Here is an 11,967-nt window from a genome sequence, read left to right on the forward strand (position 1 = left end):
ACGTAAAACTCAAAGAGATTCTTTAGGTGCTTTCATTCAATATAATTTTCTCTACAAATTAGTTCTTAGATAGATCAATTGATTTTAGTATGAATTCATAAGATGTGTGAGTTCAATAGATTTGACTAACCCTCAAAATGTTACTTCTTGACTAAGTTGAATTCCTTATCTAAGTATGACTTAGTTTTCCTCTCTTGTTCTCTAGTTAAGAACATACCCTGTTAGATTTAGGAATAAATAGAATTCATTGCAAATTCATAATAGGGAGTGTACCAAAAAATTTAGAGGAAAGTAAATCTTCAAGAAGCCACTTTCCAAACTATTGTAATCAAAATTTATTCATAAATTAGGGCATTTGTGAGTCAAAATTGGAGAGAACAAATTTGTTTAACAATAGATTTTTGGTGACTCTAATAGGGAGATGAATAGTCACTTAACTAATAGATCTTATAACATGAGGGAAAATAGTACTACTTGATGAGAATATTGTCCCAGTGTTACAACTTAATCTTGGTTTCCAAGATGACCAAGAAGACATAATTTCATCTCTCAATGCATCTGTTTGGAGAAATAGGAGGAATGTTGAACATTACAAGAATGCTAGCCAAGTATTGGAAGAAGAAGAATCTAGAGCTAAAGCATTAGAAAGAGCTATTCAGAGGAGAGACATCCGAAGGGTAGAAAGATAGTTGAGACGTGAAGCACAAAGACCAAACTAACCTAGCATCTTGGAACAAATAATCTTCCTCAAAAGTACCAAAGAACAGGGTGGGCAAGACCCTATTTTTGATAAACTCACAGAACTTGGTTTTCCCATCCTTGATATTCCTAAATGGAAAGGTGAAAACAAAAGCTAGAGTAGACCACCTTCACCCATTAGAAATCAAATCTCTTTACATACTACCTACTAGGCATTGGTCTTGCATGGAACATTAGTACATTTGACCTCATTTTTCGATGAATATTGGTCAAAATTTTGACCTGGATTGGTCAAAATGTCGACTAACCAGTTCATCAAAAAATTTCTCCTCAAAATTTTGACCAATGCTTGGTCAAAAACTACTAGGCATTGGTCAAATTTTTTTGAGGCATTCTATAAAATAGTTCACATGCCTTGCCTATGATTTGACATTTTGCATGCATCTTGCACTCTCTCATTCTAATGATGGATTACAAAGAGTGATCTAAAATGATGATGCTAAAAAAAACACACAATCAAATCCAAAATGAAATTGCATTATAAATGGATTGTGGAAATCTGATATTGTTAATTTTGCATGCATATCTACCAGGAAAATCACAACTTAAACATATATATAATCTCATCAAATCTATTATATATATGTTTAAGTTGTGATTGTCCTGGTATACATGCATGCAAAATTAACAATATCAGATTTCCACAATCCATTTGTAATGCAAGTTCATTTTTGGATTTGATTGTGTGTATTTTTGAGCATCATCATTTCATATCACTCTCTGTAATCCATCTCAGCTAGATGCGAGAGTGCAGGGTACATGCAAAATGTCAAATCATAGGTAAGGCATGTCCACTATTTTATAGAATTCCTCAAAGAAGGTAAGAATATTGAAATACTTACAAGGGTGTGAGGCACTTCATATTTTTTGATTGCACAATATGGTTTAAGAACTCCTTTTCACTAATTAACTTGCACCATAGACTAACAATCTTCAACTTTTTTGTGGGCTCCTATTCCCTATGTGAGTGCCAATGTAGAAGTCAAAGTAGAAAAATAAGTGAAAGCATTTTGAATAAGTTTTCTAATCTCAACTTGGTCAACATTGTTTATTTAAGGGCTATGGACTAGGCAATTCTTTAATGTCTGGCAATTACAGGTAGCATTGCATGATTTCTTAAAGAAAATAAATGTTGAAGAAATATCAACAATGGATTAGAGACACAAATTGATGCTTTTAAAATAAGTCAGCCACTGGATTTGACAAAAGATATGAAATACATTTCACTTCAAAACCAAAATTATATTAAAGATGCATCATTTCTTTGATTCTAGTTATTTTATTGTTAGGATATATTCTCAAACTATCATGATTAGTAATTTCACAATGCTTTAGAAATGAGTAGGATTTTTAGTGATATATTTGTAATACAAACTATAAAATAAATGATAAAATCAATTATATAGCAAAGATCATTATGTATCAATAAAATTTTCATTTACAAAAAATGGATTTATAGAAAAAAATCAGGAGATGATCATAGAAATGATTCAATTACATAGAAATACTTATCCAAGGTCTTTTGAAGAAGCTACAGACAAATATGCATATAATCTATACTACCTTTCTTAGGAAATGTCTTTCTACAAGCAATTTAATAATTTGTAATCACACATCATAAATTTTAGGCCTCTCCTCTAAATTAATTTTTGAGGTCCTATTGGGTCTAGTAAAAATGGCCAAATTTCAAACATTAAATACAAGCAAATCCTGAAGCTCCTAGAAATCCATACTTCAATTAGATCATTGTGGTCTATTGATTTTTCTTTAAGGATGCATATACATTTCAATAAGGTAAATTAACTAAAGCAACCATTTAACTCACACTATTATCTATAATGTATTCAACATGCTATTTATGATTGCATACTAGCCATATATAAAAAAATATATAGTTTATGCTTCTATGAATCTTCTATAATCTTCATTGTGATCAAATTATTCATACCTTTCGAATCATTTCTTCAATCTTCTGTTGTGCATCAATATCAAAAGGATCGACACTAAGAAATGGCTACCACATATAAAGCACTTATAGAATTAGAAAAGAAAAAATAGGTAGTACCTTAAACAAGCAAAACTCTGTATGTCTGAAGCTGAAGGTTAGAATTAACATAAGTACTAATTATATTTTACTACACATTCTAAGTAAATATCAAAATCAAAAGAGGATTTTTCATGATAAAAAAAATTCTTCAACAAATAGAGAAACAATTAATTAGTATAATGTTTAAGGCACAACATCAGTTATTTAATTCATCTACAAGAATACATGAAAACTTGAAATTAATTCATTAAGCACAATAAGCACTACCATGGAAAATATAAATACCAAAGCAAGCAAAGAATTAATTTTTCCATTGGGAAAACCTTCATTTAGACAAGCACAACCTAGAAGTTCAAAACCATATGTAGAATGTGCAAGGTCAATAAAGAATTAAAAATTCACTTACTAATTCTTCCTATTGTATACATTGTTGCTACAACCTTTCTGGATGGTTTCTTCTAAGAATGTTTTGCAAAGCATCCAAGTTATCCCTAAGAATAGCCTCTATGAATTTTGGATCTTTCTATAAGATTTTAAAGTTAAAATGGGAATTGAAAAGATAAAATTTCTTTCAAAATGCAATGCAAGGAAGGCTCGGGGACTTAACTTCCCACTTCATAGATGCTTCCAAATATAAATATGAGATCAATAACATTTTCCTTAACAAAATACCATACACAAACCAAAGAATACAAAATCTCTATCCAGCTCATGCAAAGTGTGCATAGCCTCTTGGGATTTAACTTTCAAGTGGTAAGATTTTAGAAATGGCATTATAGGCTAAATGAAAATGCCTCCAAACTGACCTAGACAAGAACACTTATCTTAGTTCTCTAAGATAAGTCCAACACTAGAAATAACATTTAAAAAGTGTTGAATTCAACAAGAAGAAGAAACCAAGTGTAGCTTTACATTATTCAAAGATCTTACAAAAATTTATTTGCAATAATTTTAAGCCTCTTGATCAAATAAACATATAGTAATTTATTTATGGAAGGAAATTTTATCTTGAAATAAATGTTAATTAGAAAAATCCATGAAACGCAAAAAATGATTACCAAATGTGGGGCAATAAATTAGCCCAGAAAACTACTAAGTTCAACACTACATGGGAAAATTGTGAAAATAATAATTAAATTGCTTCATATCTACAATCATGAAATTATATTCAAAATCAATACAGTCTGAGCATAATAGCTACTAGCAGTAATAGAGAAAAACTGTAAGGCATCAATTATAGACAAGCTAGACTACAACATACACAACCTATTTAGAAGACCTCAAACCATAAAAGGAATCTGATGTCGACTCAGCTTGAACTACCTTCATCCTCCATATTAATTGAGAAGAAACATTGCCCAACTTTTCTTAAAATTTTAATATATCCCTGGCTTATTCTCATGAATAGTCATCCACTGTGGAAAGGATGGATGCCTACAACTACTAGTTTAAAGTACAAATTTTTGCATTCATGAGGAAGGGATAAATCACACTTAAATTCATCAAATATTGTTAAGTCATGGGCATGGACTGCTAATTGCCACATTATCTATTGATCCAATCTGATATAAGCCATGTGCACTCCATAAGGGAAGTCTTCTTTAGTCAGAGATCACCCTAGTTAGATGAAACTGCCAAGTTTGTTGCTTATTCAAATAATTTTACTTCTACAAAAGATGGTGAAGTTATAGTATGCCTATATAGCATTGCTACATATGCCCCTATTGTTGGGTCATTTGAAATCATTAGGTAACTTCATTATCTTATGCTTCACCCTCAATTGGTAAGCATGTAATCTCGGTGAATTGTTGCCACTTGACATGTAGCTCTTGGTCCTAGCTTTGAGAATGATACAAATAATTCTAGGTGTGCCTAGCAATCAAAAATCAATGGTGTTAATAGCCTCAGTGGAAGCAAGGCATTATCAACCCAGAATCTAATAAAGAGCACAAATCAAGTTGGTGATTATTTCTTAGCTCATTTGTATCAAACTCCTCTTACATTGACTTCTAATGTGGACTATAAGTATGTTTATACAAGGTTGCACTATAGGCTTTGGTTTATCATCTTGTAAAAATTGATTTAGGTATTACTATTGTTGGGAAGCAAGTGTTTGACATTATTTTCAATGGCATCAATTTACACTAGATAGATATCTTCAAGGGAGTAGGAAGCTTCAATGCATTTCATTGGAAACAAACTGCAATAATTAATGGTCTTGAGAACTATGAATTGATTCCAATGGATTTCACAACTAAAACATCATAATTTTTAACTATAAAAGCATTGAAAGAATCTTTTCAAAATCCTGATTGAATGTGATGTAATGGAGATCCATGTGCTCCTTCTACATGGAATGCATGACACTAATAAAGATAGCTCTGCTCTTGTTATAACATGCTTTGATTTTGGGAGTCAAGGCTTAAAGATTTAGATTTTCATTAGTGATAAAATCACCACTTTCTCGACCTTGATAAGCCTAAACTTGAGCTCTTACAATTTGAAAGGTAGTACTTTTTTGGAGCTTGGAAAGGTATCTCTTAGAAAAGGGGATTTTTCAAATAAAGACAAGCATGATTCTGAATAGTTTAGGCTTTTGGCAACTTCAGTTGGTATTATTTAATGGAAATGAGATGGAAGGACAAGTCCCTGATGCTTTGTAGGTCATTTAATGATGGATCCATAATCTCACAACACACTAGACCAATCAATCTTAAAACATTGCATGATTTGTGTTTTAATAGTTCTAGGCATATCAATGCATGAATCAATGGAAGTGGCTATATCAAAAGGTATTTCAAACAACTAGTTATTCCCTCTATGTAATTGGGTGTGAAAAGTAGGAAATGATGATTATAAAGGTGCACTCCACAATGAGTAGGTTTTGTGTCATGGTAAGTGCTTAGTCATTGCAGTCAAATTTATTACAACACACCTTAGGAATGTCCCCCTTGGTCAACCAATGGCAGAAGAGGAGGTCCTAGCCTCCTCAATAATTGGTCCTAATGGGCACTATTGGGTCACAATGTGGCAGGTTTTGGCCCTAAGTTTGACATCCCCAACACTCAAGAAGAGACCTACCTTAAGAGATTTCATACAAATGCCCTCAACCCTCCTCGGGTTACTACTAAGAAAACCCCACTCTTGTTCTAGAAAACAAAAAATAAGATCACTTTTAGGCCATCCCATAATTGAAAGTAGCCACTTTTTATTTCCTAATTTAATATAGTAATATTTAATATTTGAGAATGTTTCATAGTAATTTTTTTATAGAATAACTTTCTATTAGTTCAAATATGCTTTTGCACACAATTGTCTAATATATGCTTGTGTATGTGATCAAGGTAGCATGTAATTCTCCACTTTTTTCTCTCTTAAAGATGATTAGCAGAAGTGTGCACATAAAAAGCATTTAGTTCACTAAAAATCCTCTATATTTCATGGTTTCTTCAATCTGCCAAGTGTTTTCCAAATCAAGGTGCTGACTCCAAGTCTGGGTTCAAACTCAACATGCCACATTTGTTCTACAATCAAATCCAGCAAGTATGATCATAACTAATTTTTCATAGGGATTACACATACATTTCAAACTCATATCTAAACTTTAATCTTATTATACTAGTTATTTATTTCCTTTTTTCATTTAGTTTAGGATGGGAGAATAAAGTGTTGGTTGTTGGAGGGGGATAATACTTGGCCACATAACTTATTTCTTATTCTCTTGTATAGACCATTCCTGTGCATAGAAAGTGAGTTCTACCATTTTCACTTTAAAAGAACCATAAAGAAGTTGTTGATACTGTCATCAGCCCACCTGGCTAAATGAAAATCAAAGCTAAACAGTAAAATGATAATTAATATATTTAATGTAAAGCATCCAAGTTGAAATCACCATATCCAATTTGTATAAAAGTTATTACTACTCTCTAATAATTATAAATCTAGTTCAATAAGCTCTTTATGATCAACATTATATGATTCTTAGGTTTAGAAATAGTTGTAGGCTAGTGCTTATAGTCAAAACGATGAAGACAAATCCTAGTGTGTCTCTGTTAGATTACTCTAATAGAATAAATTAATCTATGTAATAAAGTTAACAAGATAGAATGCAGAACAAGTATTATTTAGATAGCAACACACAAGAAGGTAGGTATGAGTTCTCCTTTTAGAAGTCTACTGATGAATCAAACAATCAAGGAAAATATTACAAAAAGCTAGTCCATGAAGCTAGCTTGAGAATCTTTTGTAGGTACAATCTTGAATTTATAAAGGAAATGTAAGAAAAAAAATAGTGTCAATTAAAGCCTCAATCACATACATATACAATAGATAATTTTATAATATGGTAATGTAATTTTTGGCACATAGAAGTATATACTTGTATGTAAAAGTAGACATTGGATAAGAATAACCACAAAAATAAAATGCATAACAAAAATAAGTTATTTTGCAAAAGGTGATGAATTTCAAGATTATTTAAAAAGACATAAAGTACACATATATAGAGTTTTAGTACCTCTGGTATTAGCTCTACTTTCTTTCTAGCTTCCATTTCAAAGGCACAGACCTTCATGATATTAGTGACAACATAACCCTATGGTAAATTGACAAAGACAAATCAAAATGCATTAAATATTACTGTCAAAATTTGGAAAACATGAGAACATTTGTATGGTTCTCTACTAGAGATATTCTTTTATTAATCTTAGAGTTTAAACACATAAATATTATTAGAGAAGAACATGAATGATCAAATAAATCACAAATAACCAATATAATCCTATCAAAAGTTCCAAACCCAAATATTCATAGTTTCTCCTTCAAATTTTGTGTCATCTCCAAATCTTAGAAATCGGATGGTCCCAATTGCACAAATGTGTACCAAAATTAATAAAAGCATGTATGGGAAAGAGATAGAATAATTTTCCTTTACCTCTTTTGCAATGTTTATTACAAAAAGATAACTAATGACTAATTTGAAATTTTAGTGCTTAAACAACTAGTAACATCTAAAGTGGAGAGAAGAAGTTTAGGAAAAATAAATATTATGAAGGGTTGTAGTTTTTCTAGGGTTTTGGCTCTGGCCAAGTGGCCACCTAGCCTAGCTCAATCTCTTCAAATCCTTCACATTTTACCTTTACTTACTAATAGCAATTGTATCACTCTACTAGGCCTATGATGAGACTACAAAACCAAGTGAATGTTTGATTAGAATAGAGTAAGTAAACCTTTTCTTTTTGTTATAGTTGAATTTTAGGGTTGAAAATCATTTTTTCATCCAGTTTAGCTCAAACTACAATAACATTAATTTCATACCTTGTGGATATTCCAGAAAGCACCATGCCAAAATTTTTGATGAGCCCAGCAAGCCCAATGCTCCATTCCAAACTATATACACAAAAATGAACTTAGTACAAATCATGTCAAAGCCAACCACTATCGTGGGAAGAGATTTTAGGATTCATATTAGATAATTTTGTTGGAAAATGGGGTCATATTTGAATCAAAGGTTAAGTGGTGGAGTTCTTGTATTTGTATTCAATAAAAACTAAGGTATATAGGACTAGGAATTACAAAACCAGTCTTTGTTTGAAGCCTTGAAAGCATTTTGCCTAATTTTCCATATTTGGCCTAGTTGAGTGCTAATGTCCCTAAAGCCTTAATTTTACCCAAGTTTGCTAAGAGCCCTTGAGAGTGGGTAAGACCTTAGAGAAGTGGAGTCCACTTGGAGAGATAGAGGTTAGCATTGGGTAAAGGCTAGTAACCTTGTTTGACATCTTGCAGTGGGTTGGGTGCTACTAGGAACTTAAGAAGATTTTGGTGGATTAAGGCTATAGAGTCTGCATTAGTTGAGGTGATATATGAGCACATATTTTGGGCACCTTACAAGTTACACTACCTCAACTTGGTGATGCAAGCAATTGGCAGCCAAATAAAGTGGGTGAAAGAAATAGTGTGCTTTATTCAAGCACATCATTCTTTTCTTTGGAGGGTTATGATTCCAAGATATGCAGATGATGAATTGATCAGGCTTTAGACCCTTCCAAATAAAAGTGGCAGAAAAGATGACTTATTGGGATGAGAAGATGAGAGGTAGATGGACTTGGGTTTTATGATTCCTTGGTATGTTAGTTTGAGCTTCACTTGGTTTCAAGAATTATAATATTCTCTACTTAACAAGGCTAACCATGTGAAGGTATAAGCTCATATGGCCTCACCCCCTCCCCCTAACATCAATCCAAATTACCCATTATCATCTAATTACATACTTCATTCATTCATTCATTCATCCATTTATGAACTATAACATTCAATCAATACAATTACATAACATTCATTAATATGATATAAAATTCATTAATACACAATACTAATCAAGACTTCAATAATACATAAAAATATTCATTAACATGAAATAAAAATCAATATTAATACTCATCATTCATACATAATTACTTAAAACAAAGTTCTTTCATTATCCAACAAGGTTTATCAAAGAACATTTTTAAAACATCATTTCTTCTTTTTTGTTTTTCTTAGCTCTCTTAAGAAAAATTCTCATAGGAGCATCCATATCTTCCTCATTCTCCTCCTCTTCTATCATGTGTAATTTCAAATTATGATGGCTCCTTCTGTTTAGAGGAGCAGGAAGCTATTGCACTATAGGGGGCTTTGTTGCAAGAACAAGTAAATAGGATACATTGGCATACTCTTTTTCTTTTTTTAACTATTACAAGTATTTAATTAAGTACTAGTACAACATAACATGCATTTTTATTACTTGACAATGCCACATCATTTATATTAACATTTTGATCTATCACCATGTCAACATGTTGAACACTTGGAACATGCTCCACTCCTTCACCATGATGTTCAACATGCTTTGATATATTCAAAAAAAGCATACATGTCAAATTGCAATTGAAGATGTTAAATTTTATTTATAATTACATAATTAATTTACAATAGAAAATTAATACCTCCACCACTATAATGCACATCATGGCCTTCAACACTAGTAGGTTATGTGATAGGATATGAAGGCTGCAGTAAAATGTTATGCACAATTTTATGCAATCAATTTATGTTCAAAACTAACACCAAAAAAGAATCTTCTATACTATTCAATTTCATTTACTTTTCATCTAACTAATTTACCTATGAGATATCATTTGGTTCTCTAGACTCTTGGGCAAGGCTTTTAGATTCTTTGCGCAGGCGTGCAACCATGACTTTATAGCCTTCCTTCAAGGCAATTTTTTTATCTTCATATGTGAGCTCCACATTGAATTTTGTGCCCTATATTTTTTGCTTAATATCATCAATTTTCCATGTATGGTTTCATTAAACAAAATTATTTGCAACATTATATTAAAAAATAAATATGAAATTTCATGGCTCCTACTTACAAGTCGAGACTAAAGATTCATATAGCCACTAGAGCCAAGTTTGTGTTGGCCAACCTTTTGTAGTCTTGCTTTTGTAGCCATAGATGTGTCCTATAGTCTATGAACAATTTCAAACATCTAAGATTATATATTTACAAATATCACAAATTAGTGCATGATTAAAATGTACTTAATACTATCATGACATACCATTTTTTCCCCTATGCTGCTTCATTTACTCTATTTTCACATAGCCTTTTCTCCTTTGCATCTTCTATTATTTCATTCCACTCTATCAGTGGAATCATATGAGGACAATCATACTTTGGGTTCTCCTTAATATCCCTTCTATATTGATCCCTCATAGTCTTTATATGCTTTGATGCTCTTTTCAGAAGTAGGCCAGTGTCAAAAATGTTTTTTTCCAAATTTCTCCTCAAAAGATGTAATCAACTAATTTTTTAATTCCATAGCTTGTAAATTCCACCTTTAAAATAAAATTAGATTGTTAGATCAATAACTTTAATATAGTACAATCAATGGAAGAAAAGAAAAATTATGTAGCAATGATATGAAACTATGTACCTTTTATGTATGGTGGGTCTAAATAGTCTAAATGTCATATCAAAAAGATGATAAAAGAAAACATCATTACCTAAAAAATCATAAAGGGATTATCAGTCCAAAATGAGTAATGTAAAAGTAAACTAAATTTACATTTTAAATAATAACAATTTTAAAGCACCTAGAAGCTTTTGTTCTTTTAAAGGAAACATAGTTTTCTTGTTCAGCAACAATGTCCCTAGATATGAATGAGTACTAATCACATGGACTACTCTAGAAAATGGATCAGCTTTAGTAGTACTGCTCTCTATTGCTCTATCAACTGAAGGTCTATCTATTAGTGCACAAAATAGGACTACAGTAAGATCTATCTAGCATAACTTTTATCACCAGTTACATCTGTTGATGAATTAGGGAAAACATTTATAGACCGTACTATTCTTTTACTACCATTCCTTATGATGAGTTTGAATATTTAAAATATTAATTTCAAATTTTAAGAAGCAAAATAATTTTCATATTAATATATTTAATAGAAATGAAATAAATTGATTGAACATTTCAATGGAATGATATTAATGGAATTAAAATAACTTGTTCTTTATTGAGCACCTATTAGAAAAGCATATCTATAGACAACATGACTTCTTTTGAAATACATTTATATAGCACAACTTCTTGTGAGTCCATGTCTTCCCAAATTGATTACCTCTAAAAATTACATTTTTAATCTTCTCGGACTAATTATTTTTGGGAAATAGAAGCTAAGTGCATTATTCCTTTGAAATTTAGAAGAAAGCACTTCAGTGGTTTTATATAAAATTTGAGTTCACAAAATGGGAGATGGAGGGACTACAAAATTACAAATGTTTCTAAGTTTGTATGAGGCAAGTTCAGTTTTGGAAGCTTATGAATGGATTACAGATGTCTTGTGTGAAGCTTGAACTATTGAGGAAAGCCCAAGATAGAGAAATCGAATCCCTGGCTCATTGAGTCTGCCTCTAAAAAACTCAGAGCTCAAATTGGTTTCTTAATAAACATATATAACTTTTGAGCCTTTTGCAAAACCATCTTTAAATCCAAAAAAAATCCTATGCATTTTACTCAATTTTGTAGTGAGAAAATCAAGGTAGGAAAACATATAAAGATGCCATGCCCATACCTGGCACATTATCATATGAATTTGACCATTAATTAGCTAGTCAC

General features: G+C 31.4%; 1 pseudogene; it reads left to right on the plus strand.

The window, feature by feature from the left end:
• LOC149534489 (receptor-like protein 4) overlaps positions 1–5,469 on the plus strand; it is a 125,081-nt pseudogene extending 119,612 nt beyond the window's left edge.
• The last annotated feature ends 6,498 nt before the right edge of the window (positions 5,470–11,967 follow it).

This window comes from Cupressus sempervirens, chromosome 10 (genome assembly GCF_028749045.1).
Source record: "Cupressus sempervirens isolate cs-2001-9-10 chromosome 10, ASM2874904v1, whole genome shotgun sequence".
Taxonomy (NCBI): Eukaryota; Viridiplantae; Streptophyta; class Pinopsida; order Cupressales; family Cupressaceae; genus Cupressus; species Cupressus sempervirens.